Source organism: Acinonyx jubatus, chromosome B3 (assembly GCF_027475565.1).
Source record: "Acinonyx jubatus isolate Ajub_Pintada_27869175 chromosome B3, VMU_Ajub_asm_v1.0, whole genome shotgun sequence".
Classification (NCBI taxonomy): domain Eukaryota; kingdom Metazoa; phylum Chordata; class Mammalia; order Carnivora; family Felidae; genus Acinonyx; species Acinonyx jubatus.
Genome location: NC_069386.1, coordinates 128914083 through 128937613, shown reverse-complemented (window position 1 = coordinate 128937613; position 23531 = coordinate 128914083). Strand labels below are relative to the sequence as shown.

General features: G+C 43.1%; 1 long non-coding RNA gene across 2 annotated transcripts; it reads left to right on the top strand.

Moving 5' to 3' along the window:
* Positions 1 to 453: 453 nt before the first annotated feature.
* LOC128316095 (uncharacterized) lies at positions 454 to 14552 on the top strand. Of its 2 annotated transcripts, XR_008299582.1 has the most exons (3): positions 507 to 945; positions 12308 to 12377; positions 13309 to 14552. It is a non-coding gene; the product is annotated as an uncharacterized LOC128316095 (long non-coding RNA). The 2 variants fall into 2 exon arrangements; XR_008299583.1 differs by lacking the exon at positions 12308 to 12377 and having other exon boundaries at positions 454 to 945; positions 13306 to 14552.
* The last annotated feature ends 8979 nt before the right edge of the window (positions 14553 to 23531 follow it).

Here is a 23531-nt window from a genome sequence, read left to right as displayed (position 1 = left end):
CACGGGGGGTCCACCATAGCCTACCCGAGAAGACTCCGGGCCACCCTCTTGCCAGTCCCAGCTCGTGTGGTGTCAGACCTGGTTGGCACCGAACTGTCTTCCCAACAGCTGGGTTCTTATTTCAGCTTAAACAAGCTCCTGCTCGTCAAGGTCTCCTGCTCTTTCAGTCTGGCCTCCAAGTCAATGCTCTACGCGCACCATTTGCGATGTGAACCTCTCTTCCTCGGAAAGGATAGTCAGGTGAAAGAGAGGGTGTCTCACTTGGTTCAACCTCTGACTCCTGATTTTGGCTCAGGTCCTGATCTCACAGTTCGCGAGTTCGAGCTCCGCGTTGGGCTCTGCACTGACCACACAGAGCCTGCTTGGGAATCTCTCTCCCTCTCTCCCCCCCCTCCCCCAGCTCTCTCTCTCTCTCTCTCTCTCTCTCTCTGTCAAAATAAACATTAAAAAAAATCAAGTGAAAGAGAAAAACTAGGCTTAAGCTCAAATGTCATTTCTGGTTCTCTTGAGGTTCCTCTTGGCGCTGAAGGAACAGGAGGGCAAAGGACTCCACCCCAACGTCATCTGGTGGGGGGCGGTCTGCGTCTCATGACAGATTCAAGCCTTCCCACACGCCTGTGTTCTGTGAGAGGTAAGGCTGGGATTTGGTGCAGAGAGTAAGCCATGGAATCTAGGCCCAGGCTGACGAAGAACACTTCCTACAGGTGCAGAGAACAACAACTGAGGTCCCGCAGGACGTTGCCCAGGCGACTTGGAGAAAGCCTCTGGCTACCTGAGAACTAGTGAGAGAAAGCAGCTAAGGGCTTCCGCAAGTTTTTAAAACCTCCATTCAAGCCACTGTCAAGGATGGCCTCACAGGTGTCTGCTGAGCCCCTGTCACAGGATGAGAGGCACGTTTCTCCGGAGAGCTTCCCCCAGTGGCGATTCTTGGGGAACATGGCAAAGGTAAATACTCAGAACCCAGGGGGCAGGTGGTTCTTTAGACAAGATCATGGAGGATGCTGGTTGGTGTGGCTCAGAAGCTTCCTGACCTGGTGGTTACCAGTGCGGAAGGGATCTCTCCTCTCCCTTCACCTCTGTCTTCAGGTTTTAGAAGCTTTGTACTCCAGGGGCCCTTTTTTGGTGGCAGAAAATGGAAGTCCTGTGGCATCACCATGGCTCAGAAGTATGTGAACAAGGCTGCTGCCTTACGAGGTGGGGAGTGTGGAGACGTGGGTTCGAAGAGAGCATCAGGATGCTCGGGGATCGGTTCGAAGAGAGAATCGGGATGCTCGGGGATCTCAAATCTGGATGCCTTGCTCCCTCCTTCCGTGCTGAATCCTGTGTGTGTGAGTGTGAGTGAGGCTTTGTGTAAAAAAAAAATGAAGGATGGGAGGGAACTTTCGCTTTGACAAGGACAAATTGCCCCTGCTGCTCTCTCTTCCCACTGGGCCCTCTCCTGTTGTTTAGAAGCAGGAGAACGAGAACACAGTGTTCTACCTCTGCAGTTGTGGGCTCATTTGTTAATTTGAATCCAGTTGCTAAAAAACAGGCACCCCTAGGGGACACTTGGGCAGCTTTCAAGGACCTTGCAGCTTTGTGCCTTTACACTGGTGGCCTGTGCTCTCAGACTTTCTTGTGTTCTCTTTTTTGTTCTGTAGTTCTCTGTTCCTTGCTTTTCCGTTTCTTTAATATGTAAGTTTTACTGCAACAATGGACTGGCAGAGAAGCCGGGGTTTGCAGCTTAGTATTTGCAGATGGGCGGAAACCACCCCGGGCTTCCTGTTCCATGAAAATCTAGATGCCCTCGAGAAACAAAATGAACCAGAAGTCAATGGGGTCTTTGTGGAGAATCAACCTGTAGAGAGCACAGATTTTCTGTTTTGACATCTTACCACTCTGACCTTGCCTTATTCCACATCACCCAGGGGAGGCAGAAGAGTCTAGCATCAACGGTATGGACTTTATCAGCTACATGTGTATTTCTCTTGGGGAAATATTTAACCTCAGCGTCCTTATAAATATGTAAGACAGTAATATCTTTCCCGGGTAGTTGTGAGGATTTAATGAGATAATGTGTATAAAGTACTTAGAACAGTACGTGACACAGAGGCATTCGAGTGTCATCAAATATCAATATCATTGAATATCAGGTGTTAGTTGATGCTACTCTTTCTCTTGCTTTCTATTTGGCATATATTGTCTTTCAATTAATTATTACAGAGACTGGTGTTTTTTCACCCCAGTTTCTCTACCATGATATCTGATGGGCATCTTGAACGTAAATCATCTAAAACCTACCTCTGGATCCTTCCTTTATTATTCTCCATCTCAAAAAATGACAACCCCATTTTTTACACCCCACCCCCCCCCTTTTCCCTTGTGTCCTATATCCTCTTCCTTTCATTATCCATTATCCAATCCATCAGCAAATCTTCTTGGCTTTACTTGCAAAATGTATTTGGAGCCCCGCCCCCTTTCCCCACATCCACGTCTGAGCCCTGGTCCTGCGATGTCAGAATGGCTTCCTACCTGTTCTCTCTGCGTCTGCCTTGTTGCCCCTCCCCCAAGTCTATTCTCAATAAAGCACAGTCGATTCACACCCTCAGGTGGTGTCCCATCTCAGAGAAAACTGTATTTTCCTTACCATAGCCTAAGAAATCTGTACACATGTTCCCCTCTTGAGTTCCCCTGCACAAATCCCACATAATTTTTTAAAAACTTATTTATTATTGAGAGACAGAGAGAGACAAAGCATGAGCAGGGGAGGGGCTGAGAGACGGGGAGACACAGAATGTGAAGCAGGCTCCAGGCTCTGAGATGTCAGCACAGAGCCTGACGTGGGGGTCGAACTCACACACTGAGATCATGACCTGAGCCGAAGTCGGACGCTCAACCAACTGAGCACCCAGGTGCCCTACAAATCCCACATAATTTTACCTCTTTGTCATCATGTCCTATTACTCTGGCCCTGGGTCATTCCCCTCCTGCTACCACACTGACCTGCTAGCCTCTTCTCCAACACACCAGAGACTCAGCACCCACTGCCCCCTTGTCTGGAACGCTCTCCTCCACATCTTGCCTCGGGCTCCTAGTACCCTGACTTCTGAGAGGCCTTTCCTCAAATGTCTCCTTCCCTGTAAGACCCCCTTTGGCCATCCTATTTAATATCATAGCCTCCCCCCCACTCTTTATCTACCTCTTGTGCTTTACTCTCTACATAGCATTCATCACCATGAAGCATATCTTTATTTTCTGTGTCCACAGATAGAATGTAAGCTCTAGGAATTTGTGTGTTAGGGGGTGGGGTGGAGAGGAATTTCTGTCCTACTCACTGTCATATCCCCAGTACTTAGATCAGCATCTGGCAAATAGTAGGCACTCAATTAATATTTAGTGAAAAAATGACTACGTTGATTTACAGTTTATAGATGTGAAAACAGAATCTCTGAGAGCTCATGTAATTTATATCACTGGGCATCAATGAATACAAGGCCCATGTGAACCCTCCTCTGTTCCACTCTCAATCCTGGTATTTTACATTATACCGTTATCACTGTGATTATCTATCTATCTATCGACCAACCGATCGAATGATCTATGTATCTCTCTATCCATCATCCATCCATTTACCCACCTATCTGCATATATGTATCTCAATATTCTTTTTTTACCCTACTGCCTCTATAGTGAAAGAAAGAAATAAATGTTATGGACTGAATTGTGTCCCCCTCCAAATTCATATGTTTAAACCCTAACCCCCAGTGCCTAACCCCCAATGTGATTGTATTTGAAGACAGGGCTGTAGGGGAGGAAACATGATTGTTCCTCTCCCCTTCTAAGGTCTTTGCTGAGACTCCTGCAATAAAAGATTAACAAGAGAAAGACAAACAGAACTTTGTTAACATGTATAATTCATGTATACATGCGGTACCTGGGAAGAGTGAATAACTCTAAGGTTTAGAATTCAGATTTAAATACCATCTTTGGCTAAAGATACAAGAAAGAAAGGTGCGTGGAAGCCAGTTATGGAAACCTTGCAAGAGAGAGTACGATTTGTAATGCAGATTTAAGCCAGTGCCTTCTCCACTGATACGGTCTAAAGTTGTCTCTAGGGATTAGCCTTTAGGGAGGAGGGGAGGGACACCTTCGTAAATTATGTCCTGCTTCAAAACAAATAGAGGGAAGGCAGAGAAATTTTCTTATACCTGCTTCTTTTCAGTTGCCTTCAGCTCAAAATAATCCTTATGCCAAAGTGGTTTCTTTTGCCACCCTTCAGGGCCTTTAAAGAGGTAATTAAGGATAAATGTGGTCGTAAGAGTTGGGCCTTAATCCAGTATGACTGGGATATGAGACACCAGGGATATGTAAGCACAGAGGAAAGGCCATGTGGGGACACAGAGAGGAAGGAGCCAAAGACGAAGGCTTCAGGAGAAACCAAACCCGCCAACATTTTGATCTTGGACTTCAGCTCCCAGAACTGTGAGAAAATAAGTTTCGGTTGTTTCAGCCGCCCAGTCTACGGTACTTTGTTCTGGTAGCTGGAGTTGACGAAGCTAGGGAGGCAGTAAATCTGTGTGCCTACTATGCGCTTAAAAGAAAGGAAGGGAGATTAAATAGTCTAGAGAAACAATAGGCTTTGATTTCCATGATCAAAAAGAACCCCACGTGGGTGGCTTGAGCCAATAAGCATTCCACAAATGCATGTTTGCGGAATCCACGTACAAGTGAAATAGAAAGGGTTGGAAGGTAACCTGGAAGTGGTTGCTCTCGAGCTGCTACGTATGTCTGCTTTAAAGCATGGCTGGGAAATTCACAACACATGATGAAAATCCAGTTCTCTCTCCCGCACATTCGTGTGTCCTGTATCTGTGATTCATGACGCCTGTCCTTTCAAATGCAAGATGGCAGGCTGTGGGCTCCTCTCCAAGGTACCTCTAACTCAGTCAATATGCTTTTTTCTGGAAAAGAATATTTATTGTTTTAACAGCTGTACTTCTACCTTCTTGGATTAAAAAAAAAATTACCTGCATTCACAAATGACTTCCAGGGATTGGAAAGTAGAGCGTTGAAATTCCCAATTTAAAATATTCTACAGGTTTTACAAAACTGTCCCCAAACCGCAGGAGTTTTCCATTCTGGCTACCTCTGTATCCCTGGAAGGTTTGGGGAAATCAATAGCATTTGTCAGCATCCAGAGTTTGCCTGGGGGTTGGTCCAAAATTGTGTGTGTTTATGGCAACGCCCAGTGAGGACCAGCCTCCTTTACGTACCTGCTGGCCCAAGGAGAGCCAGTACCTACGAGATTCAGAACTCTTGGCAAGTTCTCATTTAGTTTTCCTGAAACTATTTGTCTTCAAAGAAAGATTTGCTTTTGAAGGGTTGCTGATGATATTGCAGCGCTAAGCTCCCTGGGTTATTTGTTTTTGAGATTGCATATAAACTACTAACATTATTATGACACAATTACCAGTAAGTAATCATCCAATTGCCATAAACATGTCCCTCTCAAAATATTGCAAATTAATATTCATGCTTTCCTCAAATCCACCATTCTGAGCTAATGTGTGCCCACATAGTTCATCAAAATGTATATATGTTTTTTTCCCAGTGAAAGGAAGACTTATAGTTCAGTTCTTCATCTTGAGGTATGGGAAGATTGTTTTGACGGTAGCATTAGTTGCTCTGAGAGACGGTTTCCCTGTGAAACTGATGCAGCCACCAGAAATGAACTATTGCTTCCAGGGAAAGCATTTGCACTCCCTTAGAGCTATGTTGTTCACAAAGCCTTTATAGTCGTTCAATCCTTGCAGCTGAGAAGTCACGGCAACTACATGAGCATATGTAATTGTCATATGTGATGATGATCGTATTTGTAATTCTAAGAGTTGACGGGTTGGTCGCTGCGGAGTGGAGATCCTAGAATCTCACCATGAATAAATCGCTGGAGATTCCTCTCCCCAAACCTCATAAATCTACAGAAAGCAAAGAAGTCCCCAAACATGCTAGGATGTAGAAACATGAAATGCACAAAGATGATTGGACAGTGAAATCTGGACCGAAAAAGTAATCCTAAGATGAGTTAATAGATTTTAAAATTGAATGTAAGCAAACTTAATTTCACTGTATACAAAGCATCAGATAGTGATACGGTTTTCTGCTAATCCAACAGGTTACATCAATGGTGATAATAATATACTAGCCAAGCCTGAGTTGATTCAAATTAAGGAAGTGATTCTAAAGCCCTTAGACAGATTTTTGCGTATCAAACACATATCTATAAATGCTTACACACCGTGGTGTGCTGGGCTGGTGAATGTTTCACAACTGGTTCTCCGAAAACTGAAAAAAGTCCTATTGTATAGCCTGTTTCAGTTTCTGTGGTGTAAATACTCTCACCACAGCTGACTTCAAACTACCATCACGATATCACTGAGCACAGACTTGGGAAGAAATGTGAACAACTGGCCGTGGTGGGCCAGAACGCAATGTGTCTAGCATATGGCTGGCCGTGCAGCTAACTACAAAATCGTGGAGACAAGTGTACTCAGTGGGTCATGTGACTTTGAAATTAACAAGTCTGAAATAAAATGTAATACATGTTGCTCTGATATTATATAGAGGGTCACTGGGCTAAAGAAGAGCATTGAGAAGGAATCCTAGCCCCAGCACTGTGATTGTGCTACCCCCGTCCTTCTGGAGGTAGCGAGACTTTGTGCAAATGATGTGGGATATGAAGTGCCCCAGGCCGGGGTTTAAATCGGCTCTGCTATTCCATAGCTGTAAATCTGTGGATGAGACCGTTTCTCCTAGCCTTCATTTCTTCATTTGTAAATGGCGATGCTAGAAGCCTCCATGGATGGTTATCCTGAGGATTAGTTATAAAGCACAAATCTTCTAACAATGGGCTTGGCACATGGTGGGTTTTCGATATTCTTCTATTCTTTATTGGAGATAGTTGGGTTGCATTATATTTTAGGTTTCTTTCAATGTGTAAATCTCAGAAAAACGTTCTATTATGTAGATTTTATTGGACAGAAGATGTTACAGTCCCAGGCATTTACAAAGTGTTTAATAAATACTGTTACTGGATGGATGGATATTTGAGATTCGTATTATCTATTGTTTCTTCTCAAGCTAAAAATCTGTGAGAGGCAACTTTGACTCTTTTCTCTTTTTCCTTTTTTTAAAAAATTTTAATATTTATTTACTTTTGAGAGAGAGAGAGAGCAGGGGAAGGGCAGAAAGAGAGGGAGATAGGGAATTCGAAGCAGGCTCTAGGCTCTGAGGTGTTAGCACAGAGCTGGACGCGGGGCTCGAAACTACGAACCGTGAGTTTGTGACCTGAGCTGAAGTTGGACGCTTGACCGACTGAGTCACCCAGGTGCCTCTCTTTTTCCTTTTTGTAAAACAATCATTCTCCATATTAAATAAGTTACCAGGTATTGACGGTTTTTATCTCTCAAATATTTTTTAGAAACCTGTCCCTCCCTCTTTATCTCCCTATGCTGTGCTAGGTCAGTTCATCATTATCTCCTAATTGGTTCTCTGCTTCCTGTCTTGAACACCTCAAAACCATCCTTAACAAGATGGTCTGTCTCCAACCCAACATTCTAAGCAATTTGAGGACAAAGATTTATTTAACTTATTTTTGTCTCAAAGTCCAATATAGCTCCTGGCACAAAATATATGCTAAATAAATGTTTATTTTATTGCATAATGAATGATCCAACTTTGGGAAAAGTAATTGGTGTAGTTTTTTTGTGTGTTGGAAATTTTCTTCCAAAGTGGCCTCACCTATGTTTCCTTATGTGTTTTCTCATATGTCATCAACTTTGTAGACCTTCCTACACTGTAGGACTTGTGTTTCAGGACTATGTACAGATCTAGATATTTCATGGCACTGTTCCTGCTCTGTGAAGCAGGGTATGCTATGGCCTGCCTCTGCCCCCCGGGTCCTGGCTGTTCTGGTGCCATCTGTAACTTTCCTGAGGATGCCCTTTCTCTCCCTTGGACTCTTTTCCATTCAAGTGAGGCTCTTTAGAGCCAGAGGTTACTGACAGAGCAATTAAAGTTTACTTCTTTAAATTAGTGCAGATTGGGCTAAATTTTACAGGGTCAAGGTTGAATACACTGAAACTTTATGTGACTTTAGCTGTCTGGAGTGGATTTCCGTGAGCCTGAATGAAAGCCAACATGTAAAGACAGAATTCAAATTAGGTGCTTCTGTTCCTTTTCCTTGGATGGTGTCTCTCAACATGTCAAAATAATGCTGTAAAGGTGAAAATTCCAGTAAAAGTAGATTAAGAAATTAGCATAAGTGAAAGATTGACAGTCACTCACTTCTTCCAAATTCTGAACATCCAGAATTATTAAATTTGGGATTTTTACTGTTGGTTTTACATACACACATACACACACACACTCACATACACGTACATTCTTCCTGTCATTTAAGTAATCTCTGTACCCAACATGCGGCTCCAACTCATGACCCCAAGACCAAGACTTGCATGCTCTAATGACTGAGCCACTCACGAACCCCCTTCCCATCATTTAAAATTTTCCTTTAGTATAAGAAGTGACCACTTTTTTTTAACCCAAACTCCTTTGGTTTGGAAGAGACTCATGGACTTGAAGTTGAACTTCAGGGTTACACACCCATAGTTTGAATCTGGGCTCTGCTACTTATAGGTGTGTGCTACTTGAGCAAATCACTTAACTTTTCTGAATTTCAGTTTCCTCATCCGATATCAGTGGTAAGCATGAGGTTTTGGTGAGATAACATATGTATGCCCGCCACCACGGAGGGTCTTGAATACCATTGATGCCCCAATAAATATTAGCTTCTCCATTTTCCCAGTGAGATTAGGGCACTCTGTTTTTACTGCCTGAGACTTATCTTCATTTTCTCCACTCGTATAGACACCAGGCTCCCATAGATTTTCCCTTCTTGTTCTTCTATAGCCCTTACGTGCTTCATAACCATTAGACTGTTCAACTGTGGTGTATTTCATTGTTGTGAATCGCACCACTGGTCTGTGTCTGTGTGTTGGTGCTTATGTACCTTCTCTTCTCAACCAGATTTCAGAGGTCACATTTATTTATTTCAGTATTGTCCTAGAGGATTTAACAAACAAACCAATCGGTTTCAGGATGCGCTGAAGTGGTATTTGATTGACTTTAAACTCTGAGAGGGGACCAGTGAGTGATGAATTAACACTTCGATTTCTGAATGTCTTTAAATAAAAAAACCATCCATTCTAAATCATTTTCACCCGATGGCAAAAAGGGAAAATATCAAATACGCAGAGGAATCTCTTCCAATTCATTGGTTCTGCTTCTAAGAATTTTACTATATAAAACTAGAGAATATTCTGTTTTCATTTATTCTTTAGACAGCTCTGCGCTAGGAACCAACTGACTGAAGCAAATGGAATACCCCTAATATCTTTTGCTACCCATTTTTGCCCCATTTATGCTGTTTGTGTTTGGAATCAAATTACTGCCATCAAGGAAACCGCTAAGAGGGTCTGCAATAACACGGTGCTATAACGGGTTTGGATTTCAAAACAATTATTTGCTAATATAGGACAATGCAGTCACCAAGAGCTGTGGAGAGACACAGCCGCCTTCCTTTCCTTCAGCCTGACATTTTCTTGATCAGACTTGACATGGCAAGATCTCAGATCCGATATATTGGAGAAAGGATTTGGCACCGTTGGCTAGAGTGGGCAGAAAAAGGGAGCCAGGAGCTGAAATGATTATTCAAGGTATGGCAGGAGCAGAGTTTTCTGTATGCAAGCCAAATGAAATTATTAAGGCTAACCTTCTCACTCAGCACTTAATAGGTAATCAATTTTCACTACCAACAGTGGAGGGTAAAAACCAAGGAAGGAATAATAATGCTGCTTCTTTACATTTGTGAAGGGCTTAGAGGGTACAAAATGATTTTACCTGTATTATTTCATGGAGTTTTCACAGCAACATGAAACTGACCAAGACACTCATGCATACATGCCTTCATTCATTCATTCATTCATTCATTCCATAACACCTATTTGGTTAAGTATTTTTGAAGCCATCAACTATATGCCAGCCTGTGTGGTGAGCACTGGAGAGAGAGTGGAGAATAAAGCAGATAAAGGTTTTAGTGTCCTTATTTCAGAAATGAGGAAACAGATGCACTAGGAAGTCACATGAGCTCTCGAGGTCACATGAGAACATGCAAAACTTGGAACTTAGTGCAGTGATCTGAATCTTGGTCCATAAACATGGTCATGTGGAAAATGGAGCCTATTCTATTTTCTATCACTCAACTTCCATATCAAGTTCCTGTCTCCTTGGGCTGATGAGGAAGTTAACATGAGATCTATTGTCTACTCCCTCCTGGTTCATGTGAAAATTCCAGGAGCTTAGATATTTCCATGGCATTGGGAAGGACCTCTGTTCATTTGTCTGTGTGGTGATACCACCGATATTCTTGTCTGCTTAAAGACATCATGAAGGCAATGCTGTTCTGGGACCTACAGCCTTCCTCCTTTGGAGCCAGAAAGCATTGTGTAAATCCCTCTGTCTTCTACATTTCCTTCCCCACTTCTTCCCCACTGCTTCTCCCAATGTCCTAATCTCAGGAAAAGCCTTATCATTTCATGTTTCTTTAATATGTCTTTTCTGTGCCTCCACTTATCCCCTCACTCTTAGGCTTGAAGATTTGGACACAAAAGCATCTGTGTCCATGGTATAGCTCACCTCATTCTTCTGCTGAGGCCAAGAACACACAGCCAAACACCTCTCCAAATGGGAGGAAGAGAAAGGGACCAATGAAGGCAGAAATCGTCATGCGCTTTAATCCAAAGTAATTTAGTGACATACCACAGGAGGAGCAGATCAGGACAGAGCCCTGTGGAAACCGACCAGCATGTGAACAGCCTATTTTCCTATGATTAGGGCTACAAATGCAGAGAAATCTGAAAATCAGCCCTGGAAGACACTGGCCCTCTCCATGGAGTTGAGGAGAAAGCCCCTAAAACTCCCAGCTCAGTTCCGTAAGTCAAGACTCAGAACATGTGAGCAGCAGAGAAAGAATTCAAAGTAATTAACGGGATCGAAGGCCCTGCCTTACTGTTTGAAATTGAAATAATAAAACGTGCATAGTTTTCCCAAGCAATTATGAACTGAAAAAGATGAGAAGTGCCAGCAATTCAGAGCAAAAGGATGAAATGAAATAAGCAACGGGAAACTTTATATGGGAAGTAGCTGGAACCCATTTTCACAAGGGAAAAACTTTTAGCCTTTGCGATGATTTCCTTTCAGAAGAAAAGAAAGTCAGTTGTGCAAAAACATGTAAGAAAAATACTTAACATGATGTGACATGCACATCCCCAGACTTCACAGCCGGTAGGGACATTTGAGAACACATTAATAATATCCTGATTACGACGTTTCTCCTCCCTCTCGCTGTTTTGGAGCACTTGAGCCAACAATGCTTTCTTTTTTTTTTTTTTTTTTTTTCTATCAAGAGTAAGAAAGGGAAGCTTCCATTCCTATCGGGTTAAGTTAGAAACCAACTATGGGCCATACTTCCCAGAGGCACAGGGTGCAAATCTGGGTTCTGTCCAGTCACGACAGCAGTTGTACCTGGGATAGTCCTGCACAGGCCCACCAGACGGGATGGAGTAAAATGAGGTAGATGCTGTGGCGGCGGAGTGAGGAATTTGCTTCTATTGTTTCCAAAGAGACCGCGCCTCCAGTTTGAGACTTTTCCCCAGGGCATCTTCAGTTATCGGAGAGAAGATTCGTGTGTGTCTTCTTGGCTTTTTCCTCTGTCTGTCCCTCACGCCTAGCATCAGAAGATGGCAGCAGAGATCGCTCTCTTCCCACCGCTGGGGCTCCTGTCCTATCTGCCTGGCAGGATGCAAATGTTCACCAGCAAAGGCAGGGCGAAGTCCTTTGCAGAAAGTGTATTGATTTCATTCAAAGGAAAATAAATTCATAAACCGTACGACTGTATTCATCAGTTCCTTTGGGGAGAATGTGATCTGGGCGGCATGAAAAAATAAAATTCCCAGTAGCGGGTATCATTTGTTATCTCTTCCATATGCACAACTGTAATGCTCGCGAGAGGGTGAACACTGCTGAATCTGACAGCTGCCTTTCCAAGTACCCTTGCTTAACCCACAACCGCTGTGTGGAGCTGGTCCAGGGCTCCTACTGAGGCTTTCTTTTTTTTCCCATGGTAAACCACATACTCCAAATCTCTGACCCAAAACACCTGCATGGATCCTGCCTCCGTTTCTCAGTTCATTCTTTCTATTCTGGCCCTCAGCCTCGCTTCATACCCTGGTCCTGAAACTAAAGAAACCCATTCTTGCCAGATTCTACCTAGAGACGTAAAGGTGAGTTGTGTGTGTGTGTGTGTGTGTGTGTGTGTGTGTGTGTTTGGGGATATGGACTGGGTGACCTTCTATTCTTCCAATCACTAGGAAAGGAAAATTCACCCTGGTTTGTTGTGGTTTCTTTTCTCCTCCACTTTTCCATTCCCATACTTATTGTCCAAAAGGGCGTTCAAATTATGCAAAGCTACTAACCATAAGTTTATATAAAGCCCCGTGACAAGGTAACAGGACATGTGTACATAACACATAAAATATTATTTTTAAACTGTTCAATTACAACAGAATACCTAAGCTGACATAATAGTGGGGAATTATTTTTTTTAATGTTTATTTATTTATTGAAAGACAGAGAGAGAGAGAGAGAGAGAGAGAGAGAGAATCCCAACCAGGCTTTGCACTGTCAGCCCAGGGCCCAATGTGGCTCTTGATCCCACGAGCCGTGAGATCATGACCTGAGCCGAAGTCAACAATCGGATGCTTAGACAACTGAGCCACTCAGGTGCCCCAATAGTGGGGAACTATCATACCACCTGTTGAAAAGGCAGGTGGATGCAGGCTTGGTTAATTCAGCAGCTCAGTGATGTCTGGGCTCTTTCCCCCACCCTCTTGTCTTTCGTCTTGTGGCTGTAAGCTGTAGCACCAAAATCTCTACTCTACCCTGTGATATCTAAAGGGACACATAAAGGAGATACTTTCTCCCACATATTTCCATTTTCTAGGAGAAAAGAATCTTTCTTAAACAGCATAGACTTCTGCCAGGTCCCAGTGCCCCGAGCTAGGTCATGTGACCATCGAAATCAATCACTAGCATATTGGAATGGGTTTACTTGGATGGGTTTATGCCAGTTAAGATCCTTACCCTGGGAATGAGGCTACTTCCCTTGAACACACTGCCGAGACTATGTGAATAATATTGGGTTTCTTTCAGCAGGAAAGAAGTATGACATGGCCATTGGATGGGCAAACAGCATGTTGTGCAAAAGTGCATAGTTGCGGCATGAGAGCCTTACTCAAAAGTATCTCTAAAGAACAGCGTGAAAGAGAAATCCTCCCAGCGGGCAGGACTCTGAGCCATTCACCTGACTATTCACTTTGCCTGGAAGGAGACGTGGCAAGTGGCATGCAGCTAGGGTGATTCCTGGGCAGTGGGTGGTGCTTTGGCTAGTGGTCCAGGACTTGGAACAAACAAGGTTAGAGCATCAGTGACAAGAACGTCTGGGGGATGAGATATGTGGATGGACAACTCAGAATAGGCACAGAGTATGAATATATTAGTGCCCATCTGAATGCTACACAAAGGACGCCTATTGAAGAAGGGGCTTTCAACGATCATGTGGCAACAAAACATGAATGCCTAACCTGCCAACAGCAGAAACTAAATTCACACTCCTGATATGGCTCCATTTTTTGGAAGGGACGGCAATTTGTCCTCGCTACAATTCTTCTGACAGCACTGCCTCGTGTGGATTTTTGAAGTGCCTCATTTACCATAATGAAATTCCACCCAGCATCTCTTCTGACCAAGGACCCACTTTAGAAGGAAATAAGTATAGCAATGAGTTTATACCCGTGGAATTCATTGGCCTTATACATACCTATAGGTATACAAATGTAAGTATACATATACTTAATTCATTGGTCTTATACATACGTGTTTATCACTCCAAAGAAGTTGACCTAATATAGCAATAGAATAGCCAATTAATAACTTGGTCATAACACTGATGGGTGAAAACACCTTTACAGACAGGGGTGATATTCTGCAAGGTGCAGAGCATGCTGTGAACCAACATGTAATGTATACAATATAATACCTTCTCATAGGCAAAATACATAGATTGGGAGCCAAAGGGAAGATGTGATAGTAACTTCTATCACTGTTGCTCCTAATGATTCAGTAACAATTCAGGTTTGCCTCCATTCTTGCAATTTGGGCTCTATTTTGGCAGTCTTAGTTCCCAAAAGAAGGCCTCTTTTTCCAGACACGTTACAAGACTTCCATTGAATTAAAAACTTATACTCTACTTGGCCCTTGGGCTACTTATGCTACTGAACCAATAAGCAGAAAAGGGATTACTATCCTGCACTTGCTGAGATGATGATCTGATTACCAAGTGGAACTAGAGTTGCCAGCATGTAATGGAACACCAAAAATAAACTGTAATATAAACTGTGGACTTTGGTGATTATTATGTGTCAATGCAGGTTCATCAGGTGTAATATATATACCACTCTGGTGGGGGATGTTGATAACAGGGGAGGCTGTGCATGTGTGGAGGTGGGGAGTGTATGAGGAACATTTGTACCTTTCTCTCAATTTTTCTGTGAACCTAAAACAGTTCTAAAAAGTCATGTCTTTAAGAAAGGTTAATGGAAAACTACAGTAACCTAATATAGACATAGATCCTTCATGAGTAAAGGCTCGCATCACCTTGACAGGTAAAGCACCTGTTAGCAGAGGCGCTGAATGAGGGCAAAGGGAATATGGAATGGACAGTGAGAGAAGTAGGTTGCAAAACCCCACTATGACCATGTGACCAATGTGAAAACAAGGAATGTATTACATAAGGAAGAGTTATACATATTTTAGCTATTTGATACTTCCTTGTTTTGGTATGTTTTCATTTATTATTACTTATTATAATTATTCATTATTGTTTTCACCTTTTCCATTGCCCCACTGTTGAACATACAGTTTCTTAATTGTAACATATCCATATTTTGATATTTAAGGTTATACGTTACTAGAAAAGGAATGAAGAGAAATTACCTACAGAGAAATAAATTGAATCGATCTAAGACACGTGTCTTCCCTTTAGGGGAAAGAGTAAGTGTATCTTCAGGTTTACAAGGAAAGGTTGCAAGGCAAAAGCGTGATGTTGTTATTACCTTTACTCAAAAGTTAAATACGGATAAAAATGGTGCACAGCATTGCCGAGAAAACAAGAGTGGACTGTGGTTGATTATCTGTTTTCTTTGAGTTAATGATTTCATTTCATTTGGATATATAAAGAGAAGTAGCATTGCTAGATCACATGGTGTTTCTATGTTTAATTTTTTTGAGGAACCTCCATACTGTTCCCCATAGTGGCTGCACCAATTTATATTCCCAACAGCATAAGGGTTCCCTCTTTTCCACACACTTGCCAGCACTTGTTACTTCTTGTCTTTTTGATTCTAGCCATTCTGACAGGTGTGAGATGATATCTCATTGTGGGTCCGATTTGCATTTCCCTGATGATTACTGATGTTGAGCACATTTTCATGTACGTCTTGGCCATTTGTCTATCTTCTTGAGGCAAATATCTATTCATGTCTATTGCCCATTTACAAATTTTTTTCTTTTTTAAAAGTTTATTTTTGAGAGAGAGAGAGAGAGAGAAAGTGGGGGAGGGGCAGAAAGAGAGGGAGAGAGAGAGAATCCCAAGCAGGTTCTGTGCTGTAAGTGCAGAGCCTGACACGGGGCTCGATCTCATGGACCCTGAGATCATGACCTGAGCTGAAATCAAGAGTCAGACACTTAACTGACTGAGCCACTCAGGTGCCCCTGCCTGTTTTTTTAATTTATTGTTGCTGTGCAGAAGCTTTTTAGTTTGTTGTAGTCCCCCTTGTGTATTTTAACTTCTGTTACTTATGCTTTGGTGTCAAATCCAAAAAATCATCGCCAAGACCAATGACAAGGAGTTTTTCTTTGTTGTTCCCCCCCCCCCCCTGAGGATTTTTACAAGTTCAGGTCTTACATTGAAGTCTTTAATCCACTACAAGTCAACTTTTGTGAGTGGTGTAAGATAGGGATCCAATTTCATTCTTCTGCATGTGAATATCTAGTTTCCACAACACCATTTATTGAAGAGACTATTGTTTCCCCATTGAGTATTCTTGGCTCTCTCATCAAATATTAGTTGGCTGTATATGCACGGGTTTATTTCTGAGCCCTTGATTCTGTTTAATTGGTCTATGTGTCTGTTTTTATGTCACTACCATATTGTTTTAATTAGTACAGCTTTTTGATATAGTTTGAAGTCATGTTTGAGGCCACCAACTTTGTTCTTCTTTTTCAAGATCGCTTTGGTTATTTGTGGTCTTTTGTAGTTCCACATGAATTTTAGGATTATTTTTGATATTTTTGTGAAAAATGAAAGATGCCATGGAATATCTGTTATCAACTCAGCAACACCCCTCCTCCCCCCAAGGTGTATTCTGTGTCAGAGAAGAGAAACTGGGAACTACATTTTCCTTCACTGTACAGTTCTGCAAGTGAGAGGAAGTCATACAAGACATGCAAGGCAGAATATTAGGAGAGGCCATTATGATTCTGTGGCAGTTGCTGTCCAGATATGTGGGAATATATTGAAACTTCATAGCACACTCTTGAGAACAGCTCTCTTTGCTGTTATAGACTGAAAAAGTTGGTGGGGGATTTCCAGAGGATATGGAAAATTCCAAATGTTTTGCAATGAACTCTTGAGAACCTTGGTGTTTCTGGCTGATATTGCCTGTGGCGGTTTCCATGATCTTTGCTCTCCAAACTCTTCCAACTGTTAGGTAAGCCCCTGATTTTCAACATTGGAATCTTTAATTTCTGGAAAACTAAAATGGTTTCTGTTTTCTTTATCTAATTTCAGTTGACTTAAAGATCAATGAAAGGTATAACTACTATATTATGAACTACTATACCTATTTTGTATGTGTGTGTGTGTTTGTGCGTGCATACATGTGTGAAAAAAGGAAAGTAAGAGAGACTTTATCATTTTAAGTTATAAAATAATATATCACTACTGTGAAAAGTGAACAATATAGAAATCTAGAAAAGAAAGTTTCAATAACTTCCTTCTTTTTCCAAACCATTTGTCAGTTTTAGCCACAGTTAAAATTTTATATTTTTGTGGCTCTTAGAATTGTTCTGTGGATGCAATTCTATCTTTTGAACAAAGTAAAAATGGGTTTATGCTGTATATATTGTTCTAAAGTTTGGTTTTAGGAGGGTGCCTGGGTGGCTCAGTCAGTTAAGCATCCCATTTTGGCTCACGTCATGATCTCATTGTTCATGAGTTCTAGCCCCACGTCGGGCTCTGTGCTGACAGTTCAGAGCCTGGAGCCTGCTTCACATTCTGTGTCTCTCTATCCCTCCCCTGCTGGTGCTATCTTTCTCAAAAATAAACAGATAAACATAAAAAAAAATAAAGTTTGCTTTTTGGGACGAGACAGTATTTCATAGCGATCCTTCCACATATGCACATGCGGTTGGTGCTACCTTGTTGTTTTTTTAGTTTAGTATTCTATTGAATGGCTGGGCCATCATTTATGTAACCAGATTTGCCACTGATGAGATATCGAAGTTACTAAATGTTCCCTTATTATAGATAATGTCATAAGTGACTATTCTTGTGGGTATATCCTTGCATATCTGCCTGAGTATTTTATTAAAAAAATTTTTTTTAACGTTTATTTATTTTTGAGACAGAGAGAGACAGAACATGAATGGGGGAGAGTCAGAGAGAGAGGGAGACACAGAATCTGAAACAGACTCCAGGCTCTGAGCTGTCAGCACAGAGCCCGACGCGGGGCTCGAGCTCACGGACCACGAGATCATGACCTGAGCCGAAGTCATTCGCTCAACCGACTGAGCCACCCAGGCGCCCCTGCCTGAATATTTTAACAAGGGAGTTACTTAGAAGTAGGCTTGCTGGGTCAGAGGACTCACATATATCAAATTGTGATGCATTTTGCCAAACTCCCTGAAGGAAATCTCAGTTTGGCTTGCAAAGATGATTGGAATTTCTCAAATAGCCTGAAATCATACATCAGACAAATTCCTACTAAAACCAAGAAAAGGGTTTTTGAATTTGATATGTAACATGCTACTAACCAATAGCAGACTACCTCTATTCGGAACGAAACTAATTTTTGAGGAGCCTTTATATTTCCATTGAAGGCTGAAGAGCCCCCAGGAGGAAGGAATAAAGGTAAGTTTACTTCTGATCTGAATTCACCAACACTGGCTCTGTGGCTTATGCCTAAAGATCATAATATCAGTCATTTTCCAGAATGCATCATGGACTGTGGCTGTGTTAGAATATGTTTGTTTCCAGCTTCTTGCTTTTATAGTTGAACTGAACCATTCTTGAGACCATTACTCCTCAAAGGAATGTTGGACATCCCAGCTGGTTAATATAGAAGTGATCTGAATATATAACACCAAAACTTATTAGTAAGACGTGGGTGGAATTCAGTTCAGTTGCTCCTGTAAGCCTCATCCAAAGTAGCCTGATCCCTTGGGGATGGAAAATTTGAGCCAGAAATCTCATTAGCAGATTTTTTTTTTTCTCATTAGGTACTTGCTGGCTCTAACTAGAGTCTGGCTAGTCCCAAAGAACCAGGATATAAGATCCAGATTTGAAATGAAGAGGAGTTTTAATGTGAATGAATGGGAACTGGATATTATTGAATGCTCACTCTGGCCCAGATAGTTTATATAGTGTGTCTAAATTAGTATCCACAACAACTCTATGTGGTAGTTGGCCACAATCCCATTTTTCCAAAAAGGAAACTGCAGCAGAAGGTACAGAGGTAAATTTGACCGACATCATCCAGCTAGTCCCTGACTGGCACAACTGGGTTCGATGTCAGGTCTGTGCAGTACCGGAAGCTATGTATCCCCACTCAACCATCATGCATACTTCTGCCCTCCTGGGACTCTTGTGTGACTCAAAGGGAAGAGATGAATTGGACACAGGAATGATGAAATTTGGGACTGTGTTTTACGGTTTATGTTTATCATCTCTCTATTGTTTAGGTGAAGTGCTATCTTCCCAGGATAAATTATCTTGACTTTTGAAAAGATCTTTTGTAATCAGTTTGTTGGTGTCAGCGATCCATGCCCGGATATCTTATTTATTTAAAGCAGGATTTCTCAAACTCAGCGCTATTCACAGTTTGGACGGAATAATTCTTTGTTGTGGGGGGCTGTCCTGAGTCCTGAAGGAGGTTTCGTGGCGTCCTTCACCTCTACCACGACACTCCCTAGTAACCTCTACCCAAGACATGACAGCCAAAAACGTCTCCAGACAGTTCTCCCATTTGAGAGCCACTGAGTTAAAGCAGAGAGAGATCAGGAGAAAAAAAGAGAGAGAGAGAGAGAAAAGAAGTAAAATTTGTAAAGAATTGCTGTCAGGTTCCTAGTATCCAGTGCATAAGACTAAACAGATCGGGAAGCAGGGGAGCATTTTCAGCACGAAATGCAGAAAAACAGGTGTACCCTGACTTCTTGAGCACAAATAGGAAAGATGTATGTGCACTTAGCAAAAATGTAAAAGTGTTATCTGTATGGGGACTCTGGATAGGTGTGATCGCCCCGGTCTGCATCACCATCTCTCAGGGAAGGAAAAGTAGGTAAACAATCTCAATTTCTAATTATTGAGCTGTTTAAAATACTGTGTCTAAAATACTGTGTTAAGCACAGGCTTAAAGTTCGATGTGCATTTCTTTTTGCTCCTAAGGATTTGATGTAATCTTGGATCTACCCTGAGAGTCTTTAACTGTTTCATGCCAAGCCTACTGGGAGAACAGGGAAATGGGCATATATGGCTGGTGGCTTCTAGGGAAGTAACATGGTGGAGTGGGAAGAACACTGGGTTGGCCAGACATCTGAATTCTGGCTTGTGGCTGTCCTTATCGAGATGTGTGCCCTGGGATGACTCATTTTAACTACATGGGTCCAATTTTGTAAGAATGAAAAACCAACCCCCCAAACCGAGCATGCCCTCTCCTGTGTCAAGTTAAGGTGTGATAGACTGATTGCATTAATGTCCTGATCTCTTTGCCCGCATCTAGACCCTTTGTCATGTCATTTTATAGTCCCCCCACTCTGATTCTGGACTCAGCCATGTGGCTTGCTTTGGCCAGTGGAATATTTCCCGACTGGACGTAAGCGGAGGGTGAGAACGTGCTTGTCTGTTCGTGACTATGTATGCCCTCTGCCGTCGCTGTGAAAAAGACACATCCCGCTCACCCTAGGGGAATGAGAGACACATGGAACCAGGTTTCCTCATCTTTCCAACAGAGGCCATCCTAGACTTCCCACATCTGTGAGCAGGCTCAGCTAAGATCAGCAGAGAAATTGAGCTGACCACCCCAGATGTGCGAGCCTTAGACATTTATTGGTTAGTTGTTATACAGCATCACTGTGACCGTGGATAATGGATACATAAGATGTGTGGGATAATAATTTCAGGAGAAATGGGTCTTTATTTAGGAAAAGACTTTGATGAGCTTTCTTGAGTGTGGAGGCTGAGTCTACCCTTACCCCGAGGCAGCATCTAGAAGGAGAAGGTGAGAGAGCAGGGGGACAGTTGTGAGTGTCTGAGGGAAGCCTGAGAGAAAAGAGACAGAGGATAGAGAAGAGGGAAAAAGAGAGAGATTTGGGGAGAGAGAAAGGAGACAAGCAACAACACGGGCGCTGTCCCGGGAGGACTCAGTCCGCAGTGGTGAGGCAGGGAGGCCTGAGAGTCCAGTTACAGTGGTTGGTTGTTCTGTGGGCTGATATCACCATCCTAGGGTAAGTCCAACCTCAAGTAAAAGTCAGCTACACACACCCTTTTCTCTGCACTGTGTTTACCCCAAGCCATCATCATCAGATAGGAGTCATCGGACAGGCCTGAAAAATAGAATCAGTCCGAGTCCCTCCCTGCTTACAGCCTTCCCTGATCTCCACCCCTTCCCCCTGGGCTCCAGCCACCTGGGCCACTTTTTGGCCCCGGTTCCTCTCTCCTCAGCGTCCTCTCCCTGCGTGCCACAAACACCCTCCCCCGCTTGCTCATGCGCCCTTGGCCTGGGTGGCTCCCTCTCGGCCTTCAGACCTCAACCTACGCGTCTGCTTTTCAGGGAGGCTTTCTTCAACCATCCGGCCTCCGAGAGGCTCCTGGTGGTGCACCATCTCTTTTCTTACTTGCTCTTACCATGACGTGATCACTCTCACTGTGTATCCTGGAGGCATGGCTATCGCTGCCATTCAATCTTGTGCTCTCCGAGGGGACAGACCACGGCCGGGTTGCTGGCTTTTGTATACTTCGTGTCTAACGGTGTGTGTCACCCAATGGGGAACCTGGTTTGTAGCTAGTGAGGAAATGAATGCACGAGCAGTCTCATGTGAGTGGTTCTCCGGCAATGGCCAGAAAGAGGCACAATGGGCTTGGCGCGTCAGGAAGGGACAGGTCATCTATAGGAAGGGAAACCCTAATCAGACCCACTTCTCTGTGGACGGAAACTTAGCGTGAGTGCTTCCAGGGAGCCAGCAGAAGAATCCACCGGAGGGCACAGGACAGAGCGCCCATTGACACAAGAGCCTGTCATTTTTATCCAAATATTATGTGAATGGGCAACCTCAGAAGGGCGGAAGAACTGGGGATTGCCAGTGACGGACATACGGACCTCATGAGGCTTTGCATTTGGAAAGTGAGGGTGTTGGGGGCATAGGCTAGGTGCTTACTACAACCCTTCCAGCTAGAGGATTTTTTGCCACCACCTTAACATGGTGGGAACAAGACAGAGGGGCCATTATAGGTGAGCAAGAGATTTTTACGGATTGACGGAAAGCAGGCAAGGGTTAAGACTGGTGAAATCATTTCACAGGATGGCGGGTGCCCTGGGCAGATGTTCAGCCCTGTGCTGATCTTTCCTTCTGCAGCACTCCCTCTGATGAATAAACTGGCTCCTTTCTCTGGCTGGCACTCAGTGCTTCCCTTTGTAAAGGAAAGAAAACTCGATGCGTGCCAAACGGTAGAATGCATTTGTAGCTCGACTATATGATATTTAACTATGATGAATTACTCAGGCTAACGTAAGGTTGACAAACCTCAGCTGTGCATCACACGCTCCAAAATGAAATAGAAATCAATGAAGCAGCTAAATGCCCCCTTAAATGCCAATCCCCTTTTCTGTCTAAGCCCCCTTCTAATTCTTTCATGGAAATAAATGTAAGGAATCTTCATTATATATTCAGTTTCTGAATCCATTTTGCTCATTAGGCTGAAATAAGGGGTAGGTGAGGGTCTATTAGGGAGTAAGCATATCTGATAAGCATTAAATTACTTCTGATGGCTTTATGTATTTAATAGTGTTAGCAAATTAGCTTGGTCTTTGATCTAATGGAGTTGATGTTGATGAGGGCTGTGGATTTAACCTCGCATGTTAAACAGAATGCTGACCTGGGGAGCAAGGCGGGGTTACTGAAGAGTCCATGCCTGCTTTTCTCTCTTGTCCTTGGAAATGTTTCCCTTGTTGCTGGTTTCTCTAATTGCCTCCCTGTACATGACTCCCTTCCCCATTATCTCTAATCCTGTCCCTGAATGTCAGTCTTTGCGCTCTCAATTGCCTCCTGCACGGTTGTACCTGATCATGTTGCACGGAATCAATGATCAGACTTTCCCTCCCTTATTACCTGTTCCCTTCCAGACTCCTCGATCTGCCACATGTCCTGCCATCTTCCTGGGACTCTGATTCAAAATCTTATTGTTATCCAGTTCAGCACGTACTTTTTTTTTTTTTTAATGTTTATTTGTTTGAGAGAGAGAGAGAGAGAGCACGAATGAGAGAGGGGCAGAGAGAGATGGAGAGACAGAATGTGAAGCAGGCTCCAGGCTCTGAGCTGTCAGCACAGAGCCCGACTCGGGGCTCAAACCCACAAACTGTGAGATCATGACCTGAGCCAAAGTCAGACACTTAACCGACTGAACCACCCCGGCTCCCCATCACAGACTTTTAAAAACTGCTCTTTCTGAGCCTAAATGTCCATCAACTGATGAATGGATAAAGAAATTGTGGCTTATATACACAATGGAATACTGCGTGGCAATGAGAAAGAATGAAATATGGCACTTTGTAGCAACGTGGACGGAACTGGAGAGTGTTATGCTAAGTGAAGTAAGTCATACAGAGAAAGACACCATATGTTTTCCCTCTTATGTGGATCCTAGAAACTTAACAGAAGACCACGGGGGAGGGGAAGGGAAAAAAAAGTTAGAGAGGGAGGGAGCCAATCCATAAGAGACTCTTAAGAACTGAGAATAAACTGAGGGTTGATGGGGGTCAGGAGGGAGGGGAAGGTGGGTGATGGGCACTGTGGAGGGCACTTGTTGGGATGAGCACTGGGTGTTG